The sequence below is a fragment of the Canis lupus genome, chromosome 1, assembly GCF_048164855.1.
Source record: "Canis lupus baileyi chromosome 1, mCanLup2.hap1, whole genome shotgun sequence".
NCBI lineage: Eukaryota > Metazoa > Chordata > Mammalia > Carnivora > Canidae > Canis > Canis lupus.
Window position 1 is genome coordinate 6,283,716 of NC_132838.1, and position 24,201 is coordinate 6,307,916.

At 40.1% G+C, this 24,201-nt stretch overlaps 1 long non-coding RNA gene across 1 annotated transcript in view; it reads right to left on the bottom strand.

Moving 5' to 3' along the window:
* Nucleotides 1-9,142: 9,142 nt before the first annotated feature.
* The window catches only part of LOC140610883 (uncharacterized), a 36,595-nt gene continuing 21,536 nt past the window's right edge, over nt 9,143-24,201 (bottom strand). The window contains exons 3-7 of the long non-coding RNA XR_012012348.1: nt 17,086-17,198; nt 15,638-15,730; nt 12,760-12,886; nt 9,791-9,956; nt 9,143-9,267 (exon numbers count right to left, since the gene is read on the bottom strand). This is a non-coding gene — a long non-coding RNA (uncharacterized lncRNA). The remainder of the gene's footprint in view (nt 9,268-9,790; nt 9,957-12,759; nt 12,887-15,637; nt 15,731-17,085; nt 17,199-24,201) is intronic.

The window sequence follows — 24,201 nt, forward strand, 5'->3', positions numbered from 1 at the left end:
GATTTTCTGTAGATTTTAGATATTCTGAACGCCTCAGCTCGCCATCTGGTTTTAGCACGGTAAAAGATGAAATTGCAATCTAACATGGCTTTAACTAGGCTCCAAGCATTTAAGTCATTCTGCTTAGTCATTGCTTCCCTTTCATTCCCTCAGGCAGTGAAACATGTTATGTGTCATGCTACAAAAGCATTCTCAGGATCAAAAGGACTTTTTGATGTTTCAGGACCTCCTTTCTCTCTTGGGATGATTTCCTAAAGGTTGATGTATGGGCTAGAGCTAGGGGTGGCTGGAGGAAGGAATACAAACGGGCTCCCTTGTCCAGGACACACCTGTTGTCAGTTCTGCAGAAGACATTATTTAGACACTTTCCAGTCTTTTAGAGAAGATGCAAATCTTTAGAATACCACAGAAGAGAACAAAAATGTGTTCTGAGAAATGCAGTTTACTCCACTTCCAATAAAATTGGGAAATGATCAATCTCAAGTGTATTAACTTTGCATATCTAGATGACTTAGGTAATGTCCCTGTTATGAAGAACTCATAAATCGTAACACAGTTCTAGGAATATTTTTTTCTGGATACTAATTTTCTTATTTTCTTAAATACTTGTTATTTTTACTTTGCACTGAGTGGGAAATGAAGAGTACAAGCTAACAGCAACAACCAAATCCCTTCTTCCTGTTATCTTTTTACCCCATCTGAAATTCAGAGCTATAACTTCCATCTGAAAATCTCTATGAGGGAAGTTAAATGGCTTTTTCTGTTCTCAGTTTATTGTTATCACTGAGGAATGAGAATATTGAGTGATTATCTTACATCAAATAGGGAAATGACATTCTCCACTATAGCATGTAACCATTTACTATCTGCACAAGTTTGGTTAGTAGCTTAAATCGTATGCTTGTTATTTTACATTTGTTCCTTCAGACTTATTGTTCAGTCTTCTTACCTTCTCTATGGCCTGAGATGGTGTCCTCTGTTGTTTAGATTACCCAGACCTGCTTATCTTCTGGATACTAGTTGAGTTTGGCCAATGAGAGTTAGGAGAAGATTTGAGAAAGAGAAATAGGTAAGAATATTCACGCTTCCCAGTTCTCCCCTCTTTGTGGCCTGGGTCCTTTTGGATCTTGGCTATAATTTTCTTTGGGTTCTGTAGAAATAATGGTTTCCCATTATTAATGGGACCATATATAATGGCCCTAAATACTTTGCTATTCATCCTTCTTTCATCCTAATCCTTTCACAACTCTGTAAATAATCTCTTGCTTAGTTAATTGTTTCACTGAGTTAGCTATTTTTTTTTCTTTTTTATCCAATAATGATGCCAAATTTGATGCCAAGATAAAACCTAGGAATCTGAGTTCCAAAATGGGATTCTGGGATTATGTTACTCACATATCGGATGAGCTCACATAATAATATCAAGGTTACTCAAGTTTCTGTAGATGCAGACATGAGATGGAAGAGAAGGTGGGTCACTTCAGAGATCAATATACTGTGATAGTTGCTCACCCTAGAGGTGTATTAGTTTTCCATTGCTGCATAACAAATAATCTCTAAAATGCACTGCCCTAAAACCATGAACATTAACTATTTCTCAACTTCTGTGGGTTAGGGAATCAAGATGATCTTAGCTAGGTGGTTCTATTAACTCAGGAACTATAAAGAAATAGCTGTCAAGATATTTACTGGGATTGCAGCCATCAGAAGGTTTAACTGGGGCCTAGGGAATCTAAGATTCCTTCACTCAGATGAGTTTTGGTAAGAGATCTCCATTTCTTGCTGTTTGTTGGTAAGAGGGCTTAATTCCTCCTCTGAAGGAATTGTCTGAATGATGACATTCAAGTGGCTCCTCCCTGAGTGAGTGACACAAGAGAGAGGGCAAGGAGGGAGCCACATGTCTTTTTGTGGAATTGTGTGGTGTGGAAGCTGCAAACCATCACTCCTACTTAATTCCATCCATTAAAAACAAGTCACTAAGTTCAGCCTACACAAAATAGGAAGGAAATTAGATCCTACCTTTCAAAGACAGTGCAAGAAAAATGTGTGGGCATATTTTAAACCATTGCAGGTAGCAATACTGATCATAATGATTATGAAATAACTGAATTTTCCTAATCATTCATGAAAATCTACACATATCAGTTGACAATGAACCAAGGAAGACAAATTGATAACCTTGAGCTCCTGTCTCAATGCCTGGGTGAAGAATCATAAAGCTCTTTGATGACTAGTAGAAGGTCTTATTTCCAGTAATCACAGGTCCAGCATAGCTGAGGATTAAATCCGAGGACTGTTTTTAAGTGTCACAGGGTTGCAAGGCCAAAAAAAGTACTCAACCCCATCAGATCTCTTGTGTGCTGCTTGGAAAGGGAGAGAAGCTGAGACATTATTATGAGAACCTTGGAGAGACGGAGAAATCCCCTAGCCCTCAAGTCTTTCTTGTTTCTACCCAAGAAGCTCCCTTTCTCTTATATAATATATATGGAGATAGAAAATTTAATAGTCATTAGCATCTGGAGTGATTAGGTGTCAGATAGTCCAGAAGTTGACATAAAGTGAGAGAAGCAATGAGTTGAAGTTCATTCTTTCTAATGAAGAATACATGTGCTCACAGAGATAGGAGACATCCACCTGAGTAGAACAACCCCAAAGCACAGGAAGAAGCTATTAAGAAGGAAGACATGAACAGGGCTAACGCTTCAGGGAAGCCCATTGGCTTTGTCAGTTAACTATTAGTTCTACTTCCTAATTCTCTCAAATCCTGGACACTTCTCTTCAGTCTTCAGACGCGATCACGTGCATGCCATCATCCTTCCTAGGGTTATGTTTCATAACTGGTTTTCCCACCCCCAGGCTTGGTCTCCACCCTAATTTGGTCTTGCAAGCAGCCTTTTTTTTTTTTTTTTCCGGAAACACTTTTAATACTTGTGGAAATAGAAAACGTGTGACATAGGAGCAGGAAAGGAAGCCCTCCGCCACACAGACATAAATGACAACGGGCAGAGCAGCGCGGTGGCATTGCGGGGGGACAGCCACCGACTTTCCGTTTGCTCCTTCAGTCCTCATTGTGGGTAGGACTTAATGAGCTCCTGCTCTGTGCCAGGCACCGTGCCAGGCACTGGAGACACAACCTTCGCAAAAGAGCTGTCCCTTCTGTACTTGCAGAACTGTCAACCCAGGGAACTGGCCAGTCTGGGGCATCCTATTGTCCTGATTAACTGAGCACTTGTTCTGTGTCAGACAAGGCCCCCCAAATTCCACAGCTTAATCCTCACGGCGAAGGCTGAGGCCAGGAAGCATGATCTGTCTGTTACAGATGAGAAAGCTAAGGTGTGCAAAGGATGAGCCGCTTGCCCAAGGTTTCGGGGCAAGGATGTGGGACAGCTGGAATCAGGCTCTGCTGAGTCCCCAGGAACACACTTCTGATCCCTTTGCTATGTTGCCCGATGGTCTGAGCCCCCAAACTCCTGATGGGGTAGTCGGCTGCCCTGAGGAATCTACATGTGCTCTAAAATCAATTGTGGGGATGGCTGCACAACTCTGTCAGTATACTAAAACCCATTGCGTTGTATACTTCAACTGGGTGAAGTATACTATATAAGTTATATTTCAAAAAACTTGTTACAAACAATACATAAGGTGGGGTAAGTCAGATATTAATGAGATTATTTCAAAAAGAAAGAGAAGGTGCAAAGACTGCTTTTTGAGTGGGAAGAGAACAGATGTGAGCCCCGTGAGGACAGGTACTTGTGTTGATCCCACAGGGCTGTAGACACTCCTCTGTGTTAAAACAGTGGCTGGAATAGTGAAGGTGCTCAGTAGATACTTCTTGAATGAACAAATGAACAAGAGACAGAAAGGAGTGTAGGGCAAGAGAGGACTTTTTGTTTTAGGATGAGGCTGAGTATGTTTTATTTATTTTATTTTATTTTTAAAGATTTATTTATTTATTCATGAAAGACACAGAGAGAGAGGGAGGCAAAGGGAGAAGCAAGGTCCATGCAGGAAGCCCCATGTGGGACTCGATCCCGGGACTCCAGGATCACACCCTGAACTAAAGGCAGATGCTCAACCACTGAGCCACCCAGGTGTCCCTGAGCATATTTTTAGACTGGGAAGAAGTGATAGCTGAAATCAAAAGAGAGAACACTCCTTTAGACCAACTTCCCCAATAGAAACTGGAACTGATTTACCTCTGTATTTGTACCAGCATATTTGGAAATGGATAAAGGAACACTTTTTTCGATGAGGTTTTGTTAAAAATGAGCACTGGCAATTTATTGTGATGAGGTGGTGACTGTTTCAGTGCCTCTATAATAAAAAAGTTTATGCACTCATCTGATTGTCCTTCTTCCTACAGACTCTTTGCTGTTGAGTAGGATGCTTTCTTATTTATCATAGTTTCATGATCAACTCATTGATCTCTATTGTATTCATTTCTTCTGACGGCAATTAAAACAGTGAACAAGAGGCTCTATGCAGTGTTCTTGGAGTTGCATCCCACATGCCATAGATTAAGGACTGCTATTTCCAGTACAAAGAGCTTATGTGCCCCTGGATCATAATGGTTCTCTAAGAAGGGATATATCATTGCAACTTCTGAACTGTTAACCTTGACTTTTCATTGGTGTTTATTCTCATTAAGTGTTTCATGTGAAATTATATTTTTCATGTAATGTTACTTCTAAGAGAGAGCTGGAATTTGGCAATTATTGACAAGCATTGTATATCCAAGGCTATAAAAAACAGTGCAGGAAATGAGAAAGGAAGACCAGAAAGCCCTGCAGGGAACTTTAAACACAATCTCATTATTCTCTAGAAAATTGAAAAAAGGCCATGCCTTGTCTCTTTTTTTTCCCTTTGTTTGTTCATTCATTTTGTTTCTTTAAACTCCACAGATGAGTGAAATCTTCCTCTAACTTATTTCACTTAGCATGACATTCTCCAGGTCCATGCATGTTGTCATGAATGATAAGATTTCATTATTTTTGATGGCTGTGTAATATTCCATCATGTACCACATCCTCTGCATCCATTCATCAGTGGATGGACATTCAGGCTGCTTCCCTATCTAGGCTATTGTATTAACACTGTATGTTAATTATACTTCAAACAAACAAACAAAAAAGCCATGTTTGACATTGTGATCATATAAGGATCAAAAATATATTGTTTAACAAGCTTATTCTGTGGTTTTTGTATAGGAAATAACTGTGAAAAATCATCCTGCACAAAAGGAGAGGAATTAGGAGAAATAGAAGTTGAAGAAAATTAGCTGAGAGGTTAAATGTCTTTTCAAAACAATCATATTCTTCATGCACTATCTCAACACTAAGAAAGTGGATTGTTTCAAATTATTTTGAATAATTGAATGATTTAGAAAACAGAATTACTAAATTAGACAATTCTTGAAGCAGAAAAGAATATAGAGAGGGAGTCCTTTTTTTTTTTCTTAAATATTTCATTTATTTATTTGAAAGAGACAGAGAGAGCACAAGCAAGGGGAGCAGGAAGCAGACTCCCCACTGATCAGGGAGCCGATGTGGGGTTCCCTCCCAGGACCCTGAGATCTTGACCAGAGCAGAAGGCAGATGCTCAAACACCTGAGCTACCCAGGCTTCCAAAAGGAAGTCCTTTCAAAGCAAAAACATCGATCCATGAAGGGAGGCAAGGAAACAAGAAGCTGGAGAGAGTGACAAAATAAATTTAAAATAGGAGAAGAAAGGAAAAGGAATCCATGTTAGGAGGAAAGTCCTTGGAAAGGGCATCTAGCCGGCTCGGTCTGTGGAATGCCTGTGAGTCTTGATCATCCAGCCTCATGCTGGGTGTAGGAAATATTTAAAAATAAAATCTTAAAAAAGTAAATAAATAAAAATTTATTGAAAAAATAAGAAAATAAAAATGTGTGAGGAAATTAAAGAAACACAATCATAATTATTTATTTCCATTGTACTTGAGAGTCATATCCATACATGTTTACTTCAGCTCTCTTCAACTATATGGCACAGCCTTCTGTAGCAGGTGTCCTGGGAGGCTTGGGGGTGAAAAGCTGGTGGGGGGGGATTGACTGGCAAGAACTCAGAGCCCACAGAAGAAGTACCCCAGGTCCCAGCCACAGCCTGTGTCCCTGTGAGATCACAAAGGACCCTTCTGAAAACCCTCCCCTCTTTGTCCATTGTAGTTTGAATTAATGTTTCATTACTTTGGTGTAAATGGCTTGACACACATGTCTACACACCTCACACACATGGGAGTCCAGGGTATGCCTGCCAAATACAGGCCCCCTCAGCCTCCTTCCCTGCATCCATACCGCTGCCCCGGGGAGGGAGGTGGCAGTGAGTTAGGGAGGGGAGGGACAAAGAACAGAAGCACTCTAGGAGGATGGGGCAAAGGAAAGAAAGCAGGACAGGAGTCAGAAGAGAGGGGAGGGCATAGTTGGCAGATCCTAAGACATGCAGTTTATGGAAAAGGAATGCAGAGAGAACTTTTAAGAAGCTGCCTCAGTCCACCAGGGCTGCCACAACAAAGCACCACATACCACCAGATGTGAGCAACACACATTTGAACAACACACATTTATTTTCTCACAGTTCTGGAGGCGGGAAGTCGGTCAGGGTGTCAGTGTGGTTGGTTTCTGGTGAGGGCTCTCCTGATTGCAGATGGTGTCTTCATGGTGCTGCTCACTTGGTAGAAGGCAAAGTGGGGGAAGAGGGGATGGGGGGGAGAGGGAGGGGGAGAGAGAGAAAGGAAGCTGGGAAAGAGGAGAGAGGGACAGGGGAGAGAGAGGAAGGGGAGACGGAGAACTCTCCAGACACTTAGAAGGGTTCTAATCCTATTGATAGAGGCTCCACTTGACCCCATCTAATTCTAATTGCCTCCCAAAGACCCCATCTCCTAATACCATCACCTTGGAGGTTAGGTTTGGACATAAATTTAGGGGGGTGAAGATTCAGTCCATAGCAGAAGACTTTTCCTGAATCGTGTAAGGATGATGATAGTAATTTGAATGTACACAGTTACTACGGTGTGTCAGGAACCATTTTTAAAGTCAGGTTTACTAAAATATAATTTATATGCAGTAAAGCTTGCTTTTATGTGAGCAGCTCTGTGCATTTTGATCCAAGTGAAGCCTGTTGCCAGCACAATCGACACGCGAGAACAGTTTTAAACTAATTCACTCAGCACTTACAGCGCATAATGAGGCAGGAACCTTTAGGACCCTGGTCCCACAGTCAGGAAACCAGTGCACAGAGAGTGAAGTGCTCAGGTGACAAAGCAGGTGTAGGAACTGGGGAGTTTGATCTCAGAGGCTGTGTTTTGATGAATGCACATCCCTTGCTTAGCATTTTGTTTAAAAAAAAAAAAACTTTTAGTAACAAGTTAAATCAGTTTTCTAAACGTTTGGGACTTAGGTTTGTGCTTTTCTTGCGTAAAGTAATATGCTGAGAACGACCAAAGAAGCAGTTTTCTTGTGAAGACAAATGGCTGAATAGAAAATAGAAATAGGTATTCATGAAGATCCATAGATGTACCCACTGACATCCTGCTCATTAGTTATTCTGTCCACAATATACACTTAATTGGAATAAGCACCCTTTCCTCAGTACATTTTTCAATCTGAAATTTGGAAAGAAATGAAGAAGGTTTCTGAGGATCTGTTTCTATAATTAAAGGTACCATACTTTGGTGTGACCTTCTTAGATGTAAATGCATGCCAATCAGCCCATGATGTTTCCACCATCCAATTCCATCAGAAATTCTGGCAATAATATGGCAGACAATGAGGAAGACAAGCTCTTTTTTCTCCAATACTCAGGTGCTTAAAAACAACAACAACAACAAAAACAAAAACCACTGTAAAGTTCAGATCCCAATTTGAAGGTTGGGTTATGAGAGGTTAGAGGTGTGTGGGTCGGTAGCACTAGGCTAGAAACCAGGAGAGGGAATGTTGGTATCTCATAGTGATGTTCCCTGCAACCCGGCCAGTGTTGAGGTGGCAGCTGGACCAGACAGTTCCTGCAGGCCCCACAGAGTTTTAGGATACCATCATCATGGGTGCTTGGAGACCTGGGTGCATCAGCCCTGTGAAGTCCTGACTACCACGCAGGGCATTCCTAGTGCGTGCCCAGCTCTCCGTGAAATAAGAGAAAAAGATGAGCTTTCCATCCGTTGTGAGTGTAAGTAGGGTTTTGCCCGTGTTCTCATATGTGGCAACCTAGTCAGTAGTACGCATCAGAGGAAGAGAACACCGGTCTATCTTCAACTGCATACACATCACTGTGTGTGTTCTGTAATTTGGAGGAGACTTGTGGGTTTCAGGGATTATCTGTAATCCCAAGAATATTTATTATTATGTTTTATATAAGTATCATGCATTTTATATATGTATTTATAGGTTTGTACATTTTTAAATATATATGCGTGTGCTGTTTATTCTCTTCTGGTATTTTCTTCTGTTGAACATTTATGATCTACGAGTTAATGAGTTAAAAGTGTCTTTATTTTTTTTAAAGATTTTATTTATTTATTCATGAGAGACACAGAGAAAGAGAGAGAGGCAGAGACAAGCAGAGGAGAAGCAGGCTCCATTGCAGGGAGCCTGACGTGGGACTTGATCCCTGGTCTCCAGGATCAGACCCTGGCCTGAAGGTGGCGCTAAACCGCTGAACCACCAGGGCTGCCCAAAAGTGTCTTTATTATACAAGTGTATGTACAAATAATAACAAAGCTATCATTAATGGAGTGCCTAATACACCGCAGACATGTATAGAATTTCTGTGAGGTCGGCATTACTGCCATCCCAGTTTTACTACTAGTAATCTGAGTTCAAAGTAGTTGATTTCCAGAAGGCTCCAGCTAATAAATTAGGGGGCTTGAATCCAAACAATCGGATGCTAAATATTCTGACATGGAGATTACACTACACACTCACACATGCTCACACACACACACACACACACAGTGCAGGTACTGAACTATGGAAACATTCTTGGCAATGGGAGCAAGATTTAAAAAGAAGAATTCATGCTCATTATTGCTTTCTAACCTTTTGTTGAATGTACTGCATTAGGCTGCAGAAGGAATACAGCTCTGATTTGTGTCCTCTAACAATTATTAGATTTTTTATTTCTAAATATTTAGCTCAACACGAAATTCTTCGTTTCCAGTTGTTGGGGCTTGGGAGGCATTGAAAGTTAATCAGAAGGTGTGAAAAATGTAACTTCATTTTCTTCCTGTCATCCCAGGGCTTTGCTCTGGCTGCAACTATTTTTAAGACACAAAAGGCAGGCGTATATTATTTCTTCCTTTTACCAGTCATGCGTCTTAATAACAAATACCTATGGCTTAGCTTTATAAAGAATCTGAAATAAAACCTTGTGTATGTTTTATCTTGTGATTCAAAGATTAACTGATTGATTAGTCTCAGGACAATTTCGCTGGATGAAGTATTTTTTCCTTTTTGTTGACAAGTCACACTTTTCATTTCTACTTATATCAGTGTTTTTCCTTCACTTACAAACTTGGTTATTTTCACCTGGTCCTGAATTCCACACTTATGGTTCTAGGTAACAGCTGACTAACTAGCTAACCTAGAGGTAGGTGAGACACAACTCTTTCTTTCCCCTTTTCCTCCTGTCCTCCCCTCCTGGCCATCCTCCCCCTGCTCCTCATCGACTCCTCCTGCTGCCCTCCTTTCTTTATTGCCATGGGTGTCACCATCTGGTTCCAGGGTGCCACAACCCTACCTCCACCTCCCCATCCTCACAGCTACATCTTCTATAATTACCTTTCTATTCCAGGCCAGTGGTATGAACTTTGCACATGCTATACCATTCAGTCTTCAAAATAATTCTGAGGGGTAAGTATCTGTGTTAGGGTTTCACAGAGGAATGGTCCGTGATTCAGCAGCCACAGGATACTGCATTTCCAAGCTCTCAAGTTTTACAGCCAACCTGAACATTGGGAATAAATATATGTGAGAGATGGTTAGGAAAAAAAATACAAATAACTGTATTGGAGAGCTTGAAATTCATGAGGTGATTTTAATTATATATACACACATCTAGCTTGCAATGCCAATTGTGTTCTGCCTTGGAAAACGCAGCTCTTGTTTAAAATAAAGTATGCGCATTTGAATATCATTGCTGGAAAGGAGATTACATAATGAGCAAATAATTGCATTCCAGGAAATCATTGTGTAGAATATAACTTCAGGCTTTTTGATTAACCTTTATGTCCTTGTACATATGACTCACCACTCAATACAGTTCAGTCATTGCGCAAGAATGTATGGGTTTCATTCTACTTAAGTTAAAAAAAAACTTTCAGAATATTTTTCATAATTGCATTTTATTTTACACAAATGTAATAATTCCCATACATTTGTCTTAATTCAGCCAGTTTATTTTTGTTTTGTTGTATTCATGTTTGCTAAGTACTTTTTGTTTGGGCTTATTCTGGCTTGGGAGTTTTAGGTTTATATTTCTTATCCTCCTCTGTATTTTTTAACATATATTTCTGGTTCAGAAAATTTAATCAAAACATAATTTCTTTATGACAGAAAGTGGGATTGAATTTTAAGTGTGGAGGTATTTGGATAATGAGGCATCTGTGGTGTTAAACCTTGAAGACCTGTCTTTTTGAAAAAAAAAAAAAAAAACACCTGAAAATATATGTTTTTGAAATGATTGCACTCAAGGATGGTTAATTATATCTAAACTGAAGGGAATCTCAGAGATCATTTTACTTCCATCCTCTTGTTTTATAGCTAAAGAATGACCTTTTGAATTTAAATGAACTTCCCAATGACACTAAGGCCTGCTCCTTTTCTCCTAGAAGTTGATCTTGCAACCTACATTCACAGCAATCTAATGAAAAACTAAAACGCCAATTCCTTTGATTTACAGTCTTCAACAGGACTTACTAAGCAAGCCAATAGAAGAGGCAAGAGGAAGGGACACCCATCTGAGCTTGGTTCCTGGCCTTCTGCCTCGGGTGAATACTCATCACCAGGATGGGTGCAGCCCCTTGTGTTGATGGAGTTCCTGAGCTAACTCTGGGGGATGGGGATTGGAGGTAGGTGTTTACTCAGACATCGGAAGTCAGGAGACGGTTTTTCTTTTTTTTTTTCTATTATTGGAGTTCAATTTGCCAACATTTAGCATAACACCCAGTGCTCTACAGCAAAGAAACAATCCAGTCATGAATTGGGCAAAAGACATGAACAGAAATCTCACAGAGGAAGACATAGACATGGCCAACAAGCACATGAGAAAATGCTCCACATCGCTGGCCATCAGGGAAATACGTCCCACGTTGGGCTTCCTGCATGGAGCCTGCTTCTCCCTCTGCCTGTGTCTCTGCCTCTCTCTCTGTATGTCTCATGAATAAATAAATAAAAATCTTAAAAAAAGAAAAAGGATTACTTTCTCCAACACTATGCATCCCCTTCCATTTTTTAAGAGAGAAGGCAGGTGAGTCTATTGGGCTGATGCAGTGTGCTGACAGATGGTCAGGAGGGCCCTGGAGAGAGATGCACTATACCTGCCTTGGAGGCACACTAAAAGGAGCTCCAAAGAGCGGGGTTTGAGGACAAGGCAAAAGTGTAGGTAATCTCGATAAAGTCAAACAAAAGATGTAATGAGAGAGATTTTGAGGATTCATAATTTATGTATAAACTTATGCAATTTAATGGAGCTAAGATTCCAGAAGTGGAACTCCTGAGGGATGACTAAAGGGCACAGGTGGCTCTGGGAGCGGGCTCCCGAGGCAGCCGAGCGACTCTGCTCTTTGACGTTGCATCTGTCATGATCTGTCTTCTTCTCCCCCTTCCCTACTGCTCCTGTTCTAGTCCATGCCATTGGATCCCTTTTCTTGATTATTCACTAGTTTCCCAGTTTCTTTCCTTCCTCACTGGTCCTTGTTTCAATTCCCGTGTTACACTGAGGCTGGAGAGATTCGTCACCTACAAAGTCTCCAGCCTCACCTCAGTTAAGACTCTTCCTAGCTCAGAGATTCCATTACCTATTCCATATGCCAACTACTGTTAGCCTCCTGTTCTTTCATCCTCTAGAAACACCTTTGTCACTTGGTAGCCTCACCCACTCACTACAGCCACGCCCCTCACCACGCCACGCCCTCACCTGCGGCCACGCCTCTTATGATGCTCTGGATTAAGGTCAGACCTATTTACCATAGCCACGCCCCCTCACCAAGCCACGCCCCCACCTGCAGTCACACCCTTACCAAACTGCTCTGGACTATGGTCAGGCTATTTACCACGGCCACGGCCCCTTGCCAAGCCACGCCTTCACGGACAGCCCTGCCCCTCGTCACGGACACGCCCCTGCCGGGCCACGCCCTCACCTGCGGCCACACCCCTTGTCACGCCCCTGCCCCTTACTAAACTGCTCTGGAGTATGGGCAGCCCATTTCCCATGGCCACGCCCCCTGCCGTGGCCACGCCCCTCCACGAGCTACGCCCTCACTCCTGCTCAACACACCTATTGGAGCTGCCTGTAAGCACCAGCCCCTTCCTGCTCTTTTCTTCGTTCGTGCTGATTTCCTCACCGGATGCAGCCTCCTTCCCTCCTCAGTTTGCTCAACCTCCACAAATCGATGCATCCACCTCTAGTGTCACCTCTTTTTGGAAATATGTCCGGGTTCCCTAAAGCTGAGCTAGGCCCCTGTGTTTCTATATCACCCCGAAGATGTGATTATCACATGTAAACCACATCTAATAAACGTTCCACTTACCCTTTCCATTCACACGCTAGAGATCCTTGAGGGAAGGAAGGAGCTGTGCGTTCCGTTTCACCCTCCACTTCTCACAGTGCTTAGCGTCCAAGGGGGTGCCCAAAACATATTTAACTCGGTGAATGACCTGATCATAGGAAATGGTGAGAGACCTCCTCAAATTCAGAATTCTTTCACAAACCACAGAGCTTCTCAGTAAAGTATTCAACTCTAGGGGTTTTTGCTAAACGTTCTGCTCTAATTGTCCTGGGCTCCGATATGAACGCCCCCGGGGAGAGGAAGGAGAAGCTGCTACTTTTAAATGTTGCCATCATTTCCCCGTTCTCTATGGCGCCAGGGCCGAAAGAGGCTCGTCTGAATCCATCTGATGACTCCGTTTGTTTTTTATCAATCTGGTGAAATGAGTGAGTGTGTTGCCCTCTTTCCTCCTTCCAATATTTTACCAGGTTTCTAATCCTTTTCCACCTCAATTTCTCTTCACTGTTATTTCCCACTCAAATTCGACATATGATACATTCTATTAATATTCTCCCCGTTTAAACCTACAGAGCACATATCGCTTCACTGATCATCTGGAAGGAGAGGTTGCTTGAAAATAGAGCTAAATTATTTCTCAGGTGAAAGGCATTGCATGATAAGGGATTTCACCTTTAGCAGGGCTCTTGCCCATTTCATTACATTTTGTTGAAAAATTCAAAGTCTGAGTCTCTGAAAATTGTGCATGTATAATGTCTCTCTGTGCTTTGAAAACCGTTCTTATACGAAAATACAGAGCATTGTTCCAGCAGATCAGATTGGCCAGGGGCACGCTGGGCTTGGTATCTTCCTAATACCTGGAGTTTGTAGCGCAACTCTGAGAAATCTCTATTCATTCAGCCATGCATTCAAACACTTTTACCTAGTGTACACACTGGGACTATCAAATCTTCCTCACATGTATCATAAATCTATTTACCTGGCAGTCACATTCATATGCCGTGTGCCTGATAACCTACTGTTCAGTACCTACAAAATTTGAGATGACATATATTCTGACTTCACGTAATTATAATTGGCATAGTGTTACAACTAGAGTTAGATCATCTGTGTAAGTAGATTCGTGGTGCCTCTTCTTTGCCAAGCTTCATGGTAAACCTAAGTTTTACTAAATGTATTCTCCCTTGAGGCTTCGCTATCTAGTTTATCCTTTGGAATGGCTGTATATCCTGCCACATCAACTCATGGAAACTCTGCTTATTATTGTCTATTGCAGCTCATGCCCAGATCCATTCTGTGCCCCTTACTATCCTGCTCTATGCCTCCAGAGGCTGACTGCTACATTATCTCCCTGACAGTTTCTCCAGAAATGCACATTCTCCCTATGTCTTCAGTCCTAGGGGTGACATCGTTTCTCTGTTGCTAGTGCATCATGGGCCCTCAATTCTCCTAATCCTAACTTCCTTCAGTTAAACCCTTTGAGTGTGCCATTCTTTTTTTTTTTTTTTTTTTGCTGGGGCCCACTGACAGCCCAAAAGTTAGAGCTGAAGAGAAAATCTAATTTAACATCTGTATTAGTTCCTGGTTATAGCTTAACAAATTCCCCCCCAAAAACTGGTGGCTTAAAACAACATATATTTATTCTTTCATAGTCCTGGAAGCCAGAAGTCTACGATCAAGGTGGTGGCATAGCCACACTTCCTCTGAAGGATCTAGAGGAGAATATCCTCTTGTTTCTTCCAGCTTCTGGTGGCTCCTTGGCTCATGGCAGCAGCATCCTTCCAATCTTTGCCTCTGTTTTCCCATGGCCTTTCTTGTGTGACTGTATGGGTAAGCTCCTCCTTTTCTAATAAGGACATTGGCCATTGGTACCTGCCTTAAATCTAGGATGATTTCGTCTTGAGATCTTCAACTAATTACATTTGCAAAGTCCTATTTCCAAATAATGTTACATTCTGAGGTCCTGAGTGACTAAGAATTTTGGGGAACACTATTCAACCCACTATATCTCCATCCTTAAGAAAAAAATCCTCTAATACTTGTCTTCACAGAAGGTAATCAGTATATATGTAATAAAAAGAGAATGTAGCCATATAAGGTTGACAATTTATCACTAACCCTGTTTTTAAGAGCTCATATGATGAGTAGAAGGGCAAAGATCTATATTTAAAGCACTGATGGTGTGCATTTATATTCAGGATATAAATTTGTCTGACTATGATGGAGACCACAAATAATTACCTTGGAGAGAAAGAAAGATGGCTATTTCTCAAGCTGATGTGGCGGCTCAGATCTACAAAGTTGTCAGGAGTCAACAATCTAGGCTCTTTCTCTCCAGGCGGTTTCCTCCTAGCATGTTGCCCTTATCCACGTGACTCAGGATGGCTCATCACATACCTCCATTCTGGTTTTCATGGAGAACAAAGGGTACTGACAAGGTCACACTTCCAAGAATTCCTACATATCACTTTTCTAAAGATTGATTGATTGATTGATTGATTTTAGACACAGAGAGTGAGATGGGGCAAGCGAGGGGAGGGATACAGGGAGGGAAAAAATATTCAAGTAGGCTCCCTGCTAGGCATGGAGCCCATCATTGGGCTCCATCCCAGGCCCCTGAGATCATCAGTCGGACACTCAAATGACTGAGCCACCCAGGCACCCCAACACGTCATTTTTCTTATTATATCCAGAACTGCTTTATGTGGCCCTATATGTATAGTTGCAAAGGGAACTGGAAGATAAAGGGTTTATTTTGAAGTCCCGTGTTCAGCTCAATATCAGGACTCACTCGCTCAGAGAGAGAAATAAAGAACAGGGTTTGTGGGATAATTAGCATTCTAAATCACCTTCTGCAAGACCTTAACTATCAAGTACTTCAGCATATCTGTCTTACACCAACCTTTCAGAGGCTGCACAACTTTCTGTAAAACTTTTGATTAATTCCTCTGAGACATTGTTTAATAGATACTTTTCATGCTTCCATAAGTTCATCCTGAAACGAAGAACCATTAATTGTATGACTATCATGTGCCAAACATTCATTTGGTCAACACTTATTTATTGGGCACCTAGTATGTATCAGGTATTGAAAAGCTAATGGTGACAAAGATAAATGGAGTCCTTGTCCTTCTGGGGAAAAACGATCTTGATTGGGGTGGAGGAGTAATCTAAAGCAGTGAATAAGTGAATTCAATAAAATCATATCATGATCAATATTATTGAGAAAAGCAAATGTTCTGTAGAGACTGACTGGGAATGAGGAATTTATTTTAAACAAGACAAATATGCCTTGAAGCTTTTCAACAATTGTGACGGAAGGATGGTATTTTCCCTATTTACACGTTTGAAGGAACAGTGGTGTTTATCATCCTCTCATTTTCTCCATGAGCGAATTCCCCAAGGTCATACACCTGGTCAACTAGTCCCTGAATTTATTTATTTTTTTTTTAATTTTTATTTATTTATGATAGTCACAGAGAGAGAGAGAGAGGCAGAGACATAGGCAGAGGGAGAAGCAGGCTCCATGCACCGGGAGCCTCATGTGGGATTCGATCCCGGGTCTCCAGGATCGTGCCCTGGGCCAAAGGCAGGCGCTAAACCACTGCGCCACCCAGGGATCCCCTAGTCCCTGAATTTAGAGGCTGAGTCTGGACCCAGTTCTCTCTGCCCTCCCCACCTGTTTCCATTTCCTCTAACTCTCAATTTGTGAAATACATAGTTCTGCAGTAATATTTTAAGAAGAAGTAGTAAGCTAATGATCTTATGCAGCTCTGTGATTTTCACATCACAAAGTTAATTTACAGAGTATAGACATGAGCAGTAAGAGACTAACTGGGATTACAGGTCTCAGGACCATGGCATTTGAGAATTAGTTAGAAGACTGTGGGCACCATGCTTGCAGAACAAAAGTCCAAGGGGGGTACATGAGAGCAGTCTCCAAATATGAAGAGAGGTCACATGAAAGAGGTGAGCTTGTTCTTTAGGGCACCACTATACAGAATCACATTTGAGGGGTAGAGGCTAAAAATAATAGTAGCTAAAACCTAATAGCAATTACTATGGAGTAAACACTTTATGTGTATTAACTAAATTAATCTTCATGGCAATAGTACAAGCAGATACTGTCATTATCCAGAGTTTACCAAGGATGTGACTGAGGCACAGATAAAGTTATCTGGCCAAGAATAAAAGGTGAGCTGGAGTGCCCACATGTCTTCTGGCATTACCATCTGTCCTTAAAATGCAGAGCTATCTTGCTTTATGTTGAAAGATTAGCTCCTTAACAAATGTGGCTCTGATTCATTCAAGATGAGGTAGGTCGTGATTAAAAAAAAAAAAAAATCTTACCATCCAAAGATGGGAGGGAGAAGGACCTTAGTATGTGGTGAAGAGGTTGGTTAATCTTCTTTCTAGTCTCTTTAGACAGATTACATATCCACTCAGATGGAAGCCACAGTCAACTAAAGAGCAAAATGTAAAAATAACAGTGTGTTGGTTACATCTTACATCACTTAGTAAGGTATTGTTGATGAGACACAAAATCCGGGCTTAGATGCCCAATAAGTTGTCAATCAATTCAGGGAATTCCACCTCATGTTCTGAACAGGAAGGTCCTTGGACAACTTGGTCATGTACAAGCATGCGTCTTGTTTATCTGTACAATATAGGTTTTTCTGGAGCTCACCATTTGTAAAACAAATGTTGCTTTAATAATTCAGAAATATAAGAGTCTAAACCATGGAATGAATGTTCTCAGCAATAACTAGAGAAGTCTTGAGGCCAATGCCTCCACACCATGGCTGCCACTGTACTCCTCTTCCTAGGAAACCTGACCATATCTAACATTGTTTGCACTCATTTCCTGAGGCCAAGATTTTCCAGTAGAAATTAAATAAGTAAATCATTTTTTTAAAAAAGATGTTATTTAGCTGTATGGGTAACGACTATTTCGTAAACCTATTAGGAAAGAGAACTCCCATGCATTTCTTTAATGTTATTCTAGTTTGCAGTTCATATTTTGCTTAATGAAAAAATTTTGTGACTCCTCTCTTAGAGGAGTAAGACATTTTGTTTGAGGGATGGGTGCGCTGATGAATTAGGTATGGATCTCTTTTGTTATGTTTTAAGTCTATTACTTGGTCATAGATTCTCCTGTTTTTGAAATTTATTTCTTTTGGGGCATGGAGATTTGAATAACTTTTCCTTCTGTGTGGGAACATACCCTTGGTTCTGTTGTCTCGCCCTCTTTTACTTCTAAATAAGGGAAATGGTGCTCATTTTCATCGTTTCAACTACTAACAATATTCTGATGGACACATCTTAACCTGTATTTTGAGGACCATAACTTCAATGTTACTACTCACACTGGAAGTGTAACAGAGCTTAACTTCCCTTCTCCACACATTCAGCATTCCACACTAAGACAATTCCTCTACATTTGCTGCTTTTTTGAGTCAACCCCCCACCCCCATCTTCCTAGTTTCCCCCAGCACAAAGATTGGGATTTCCACTTGTCAATCCTGTCTCATCTGCCACCATGGCTCACTATTAAGTTACACTGTTCTGTCTCTTGTTCTTGAACTTGCTCTTGAGAACTTTCGAGAGCTTACTCTGTTTTTCTCTCATTTCTGGATAATTGAGGCAAGGCCAAGTACATATTTTTATATATCATTTTGGGCTCACCTATAGAACATAAACAGAGATGTGAACATAGTCAGCATTGAATATATAGACTTTTGAGAGATTTAACTTAGAAATCAGTCTGATAAACTACCCTGATAGAGAACTTCCAATGACAAGGATTTTGGATTTTTAAATGCAACCAGATTGTATTAGCAGTAAATAATAAGGATATAATGTAAATGCAGAGATAAAAAGATGATTCCATTTTTTAAATTTAAAACGATAAAAAGAAATGCAAATGAAGACAGCTATTTCAAGTAGTTGTAACGTCAAAAGTGAACACAGAGACACATTCCAAAGAGTGTGGGAAAATAAGTCAGCTATTTAGATGTATTTGATTCAGCAAAAGAGAAACCATTTTTCATCTTTAGAAACACTTTTGAGCACTTCAAAAACAATACTTAGATTCAGAAGACAGGTACATTTTCATTACCCTCTGTCATACTTTTTTCAGTTACTAATGGGGAGAGGTTTCAAAACTGATTCAACCCTTGAGTCCTTGAGTGTGATACTTAGATTAAGCACTCCACTTCCAGAGGCAGGTTTCTCAGACCCCGGCATGATGGAATTACTTGCTAATATACTTGTTAAATATATAGAGTCCCAAGACCATCTCTGGAGCTGGGGGTCGATGTTGAACAAGGACCTCTGATAATTCTTATGCACATTACATTTTGAGGAATGCTCTTCTACCAAAGACTACGGGACATCAGCCAGGTTGGTCTCTGTACACCGTAACAGAATGACTAGAAGATTTAAGATAATCTTGTCCAATTTCCAAGTTCTTGGACTGTTCTTGGCCTGGGCTTCATCATCTGCAAAAGAGCCCTGAGGGACCAAGGAGAGATTTATGGTGCCTCCATGGTTCTAGATGCTCAACATGGAGGGACACGGTTGCAGAAGCTCCAAAGTATTCATTGCCACCCATTTTTCTCCTGTGCAGAGAATGCTACACTGAGTTGTTAAAAGTTATTACTGGTATATGTCTTAGTACTGTTCCAATAGAGCTTAAAAATTTAATGAGAGTAAATCACTCTAATGACTGCTCTAGTGTTTTTATGTGTATGTTTCCACTAATTTATCAGTTTGTTTCCTTAAAGAAAAAGTGGTTTAATTACCCATAACAACACTACATCATTTCAGAAACTTTTGAATATATTTCTTTCTTTTCATTTTGGTATGTGCTTATAAAACTTTGAGTTTTTTTTTCTTATATATTAGGAAGGCGAATGGGCAAAGAGAGGGAAGATGGATGGCAAGCTGTAATTTAATCTCAAGGTACTGATAATATCATAAACATCATCACGATGTATGGATTGAATTACAACTTTGTAATCAATCTCTCTCCCTATCTATTATCCACCAGAGAACAAATGGTGGCAGGGGCATCTAAATCAGAGAATGTATCCAGCAACAAGACTGACAAATGAATGTAAACTACTTCTGAAACTTCCCTAAATGAAAGTACCACTTACTGGTAAAAATAAATGAATTTAGGACTTTTCATATTACAATTGGGGCTAAACCCATCAGTTTTCTTTATGAAGACAAAGTAAGGACTTCAGAACTGGCCCTTCTGCTTTAATGAAATAATGTCCAAACTTGAAATTCTGTGAAGCTGTAAAACTAACACTCGGTACTTTGCTTAAACAGGGCTTTGCAATCTGGCACTTTCTGTTGTCACATAAGCCTAAACCACATTAAAAATAAGTGTTTGTTATAGAGTGTGATTCAAAAGAAGATATTACCTTTAAATTGTGGTTTATAAGTTATTGAATGCCCTTATGGGCTTTAGCTCATTACAAGATTTTTGAAAATATTAACTTACAAATATTAGTATGGGTGTCATATATATCAGGATGTGAGAATAAAACGAATGTACTCCTCTAAGGACAGGTCGGTGTATATGAGGGCCAGGTGTAAAGGTCAGGTTTTGAAAGTTCCAAGGACTTTTTCTAATCCATCACTCCTTACTTTATAGTCACTGTAGAATTATTCTCAGAAGAATCTTTTCACATCATATATTTATAATTATAAATGTGCACCTTTAAAGAACACAGTAATTTCTTAAGAAGAAGTATATTTCTTAGTGCATTATAGGGCACTGTAAAACTGGAACTGGACCCAATTTTAAAACAGCCCTGAAAGACTGTTGAGATGAAATAAAATCAGAGTAATTATTGAAAGTAATTACTTCCGAAGTGAGCAAAAAACCAACAAAACAAAACTTAAAAGTCAGAAGGGAGCATTAGAGCCACGTTGATTACTTTGTGCCTGATTGGTATCATGGACGAGTAAACCATCTGCAGGAAGGTACAAATACTCTTACAGAGGGTTTATCTTCTGGATGTGTATTCTTTTCCCGGATTAGAAGCTACTATAAACTGGAGCATCACTCTTTATTTTTCACTTATTGGACAGAGTTGATCAAATGTTATATAATCACTCCCAGATGTATGCCGTGTTATGTAAATGTATTCAAATGGAGAAAAAGGTAATTCAACGGTCCTTACTAAACAAATATCATAATAAATTATCATAATATCTAGTTAACAAGTTTTAGCATTTTCCATGTGACAGGCATCATTCAAAGGACTTAATATTTTAACTAATTTAATTTAACAACCGTAGGCAATGAGTTCTCATGTTATCCCATTTTACAGAAGAGAAGGAGGTACAGATAAATCAGGGAACTTGCTCAGGGTCACACAAGTGACATGTTGGAGCTGTGATTTAAATGCATAAATCCGTCTATAGAGCCCGTGCTATCCACCACGATGTTCTGCATCTCACAAACTGAGATTAAAACCATTTCTTATATATGGATTCACAAATCAAATGCATACATGCCCCAGGCCCATAGTGTGTATTTGATACTTTGTGATCATTCCAGCAAATATGCTTTGAGACTTGAATTGTGTCTAATTGAAATGTTGTATCATTGGGATTCTCCTGAGAAACAGAACCAAAAGATTTTTTTTTTTTTATCATTTTTTAAATTTTGGTTCTTAGTTTTTATTTATTTATTTGTATGGGGTTATCCTGCTTGAGCAGGTCTCTGAGCTACTTTGGATTTATGGCTTGACATTTTTCTCTATATTTGACATTTCAGTGCCACTATCTTTTCAATATGTTTCCTGCACATTTTCTTGCTCTTCTCCTTCTGGGACTTACATGTGCACATACATCAGACTTTTCGATATTGTGGCAACACTCTTGGTTTTTCTGGTCCTTGTTTTGTTTTTTTTTTTTTTTAGTTTAGTTTTTTTTTTTTTTTCCCCTCTTTGGGTCTGGTTTTGGGTATTTTTCTTGATTTCATTGTAAGTTTACTGATCAGGGTAACTTACTCAGCTGGGTCAAGTCCGCTGATGAAACTGTCAAGGAAATTCTTTATCCCTGGTATTTTGTTCCACATTTTCATGTAATTTCTACTTCTCTACTGAAATTCTTCATCTGTTCTGTATATTGTCCATCTGTTCCATTAGATTATTTTACATACTTACAATACTCCTACTGCCCAGTCTGAAAATTTTAACATCTAGGTCACTTCTATAGCTGGGTCAGTTCATGGTTTTGTTTTAACAATTAGTTTTTTTCCCTTGCTTTTTGCAGGATTTTGTCTCATAAATGTTGACTGAATATTGAATGTCACATAAAGAACATCAGTGACTGAGGGAAACGGAAATGCCCAGAAATGAGCATGCTTCTTCATCTTCAAGGCTGTTAGCATTGGTAGTGGTTTTGTGGTTGTGCTTAGCGCATTGTCATCTTCAGGTTCCCCAAACGGGGGGCTGCCACTGGGCTGTGCTTAGGCCAGTAGGCTGTGGCCCTGACAGTTTGTCTAGTGTTGCTGGTCTCCCCACAACTGGTAGCATTTTCCACATGTCTGCACTACGAAAGGGTTTCTCTCCTCTGTGTTCCTACCCATCTTCCATGTGAGGACTTCTGGGGGAGTCTCTTTTGTAGGATCCAGCTTCAGGTCAGGAAGCTACAGCATTTCAACTCCAGGCTTCCTCAGCACCCTGGCCTCTCCTCTCCTCCTGCTACCTCTGAGGGATCTTGTTCAGGGCAGCTCTCCCCCTACTGAATTGCTCTAGAATTCTGGGTACTAGAATCTTTCTGACCCTCCTGCAGTTAGGAGGTGTGATTTCATGATCCTTCCCTGCTTTCCTCATGTGAAAAGTGTTCTTCCTCCAGCCAGACCATTTTACTTGTGATCTCTGGTCAAGAGGCTTTCTCTTTTTTCTTAATAGAAGAAAGTTAGTGGGGCTTTATTCCCTCCTGCTGCTAATCTTGGAGCCCTGGGATTTGCTCTTCCTTTCTTAGCATCTTAAGGCCTTTACTTAAGAGGGAAAAGAATAGGCAGGGAAAGTAGTCACGTGCCTTTACCACAGTGGCCGATTCCTGCACTAATACAGAGGCCCTTTCCATTTGGCCGCCCTGCCCACAGTGGTTTCCCTGAGCCTCCATGGAGTCTAACAGCAGGTGGGATTCCTCTGGGGCTTGGGGGTTTCCATGTTTCTGATGATGCCTCTCTAGTCCATGCTCAGTCTATCAGAATTTATCGAAAATTTAGGTGTATTCTATCCCACTCGTGTGCTGACCATAACTTCCAAGCATTGACCTTTGCATAATCCAGTTCGTGGATCCTATGTCTCTTGGTGGTCATCTGTCTTCCCTTGAATTCTAAGCTATTTGGTTGCTCTAACTCAATGTTTTGATAAGAATAAGAACAATGAAGATTTCTTACCATCTCCCTATTTTTGTATGTCCTTGGCAGAAGTAGACTCTCAAGGCTACATAGAGCCAAACATCAATAAATATTGTTGAACTCTGTCATTTTCCATGCTTTTCCAAATCCATGAATCTTAAGAATAAAGTTGACAAATTGTAGAATGAGCATTTTGTGTTCTATATTGATTAGAATAAATGAAAAAAAAAATTAAGATACATGAGGGACTTAGACAAAATCCTCCTTCTTAAAACTAAAGTGTACTTTTACTTTTTTGAAAAAAAAATAGCTTTATCCATATGCCCCAAACTTTTAACCAAATTTATTGGTGATCCAGTGGCTCCCCATGGCATATTCCATCCATAGACCCATCTAACCTATAACCGAACAATGTGCCAAAAGTCACCCAAGCCAGAGCTTAACATATTTATTCCTAAGATTTGTGTCTCAGCGTGGAAATAAATTTAGAGCTAGGTAGCTGAGGAATATAGGTAAATTATTATACTAAAATATATGTCTTCCTGTTTTTGACCTTTAAAGATTTTTATATGTTTTATACATCCATGTCTTCTTTTCTTAACCATTTACAAGATAAGAAATGTATTTCATATTTCATTAAGGTATACATTTATAAGGATTTATGAGGTTCAGAATTAAGGTGACATTATTATGAATAAAATGATGGAAGTATAATTATGGCATAATTACCAACTATTAAAACATAACCTAAATAGCTATGTAAATAAACATAACCATTGTTTCCAATTTTTGTTGAAATCACATTACTAATACATTTTCTATTTTAAATAGCTACTCTTTCCAGGTTTTAACTCAGTTTTATTGGAAAAATAATGGTGACAATTTTAATTGTGGTAAGTACACATTATAGGTATAATCTGGGGATCTGAGAAAGTTGACATAAATTATGATGCTTTATGGCATTAATGATGGGCTCCTACTGGGACTGCAAAGCATACACCCTCATATCTCCACCTAATGGCTAATTCACTCTTTCCTTTTTCCCTCTTTATAAAATTAGCTAGTGGGCC